We start from the raw sequence: 696 nt of genomic DNA on the forward strand, positions 1-696 counted from the left end.
TATAAAGGCGAATACGTATTTTCTATACCTTGTGGTATTTCATTATGGCCAGTATGACAGACTTTAACAGACTGTTATATATATATGTATATCAATAATAATAATAATAAAGATTATTGCAAAGTGCTATGGCATTACCTTTAATTCTTTTTCTATATACACGCCTTTACATAGACCTACACGTGTTTCAACTGCATTGATTAGTAATTATTGCAATTACAACCCTACTATAAGACTGGTGCAGCTTCTTCAAGGTCTTTACTTAATATTTTTTGATTTAACTGTTTAAAGTTTTGTGTTTATCTACTCTACACTGCATGATATAGAGTTGTTTGTTAAGTTAGACGCAAACTATCTTCAATACAAGTTTTGATTGAATGATCCCTTATACTCTTTTACTCTTTTACTTGTTTCAGTCATTTGACTGCGGCTATGCTGGGGCACCGCCTTTAGTCGAGTAAATCGACCCCAGAACTTATTCTTTTGTAAGCCTAGTACTTATTCTATCGGTCTCTCTTTTGCCGAACCGCTAAGTTACGGGGACGTAAACACACCAGCATCGGTTGTCGTTAGGAAGGGCATCCAGCTGTAGAAACTCTGCCAAATTTAGATTGGAGCCTGGTGTAGCCATCCGGTTTCACCAGTCCTCAGTCAAATCGTCCAACCCATGCTAGCATGGAAAGCGGACGTTAAACA

This window comes from Octopus bimaculoides, chromosome 30 (assembly GCF_001194135.2).
Source record: "Octopus bimaculoides isolate UCB-OBI-ISO-001 chromosome 30, ASM119413v2, whole genome shotgun sequence".
Lineage (NCBI taxonomy): Eukaryota > Metazoa > Mollusca > Cephalopoda > Octopoda > Octopodidae > Octopus > Octopus bimaculoides.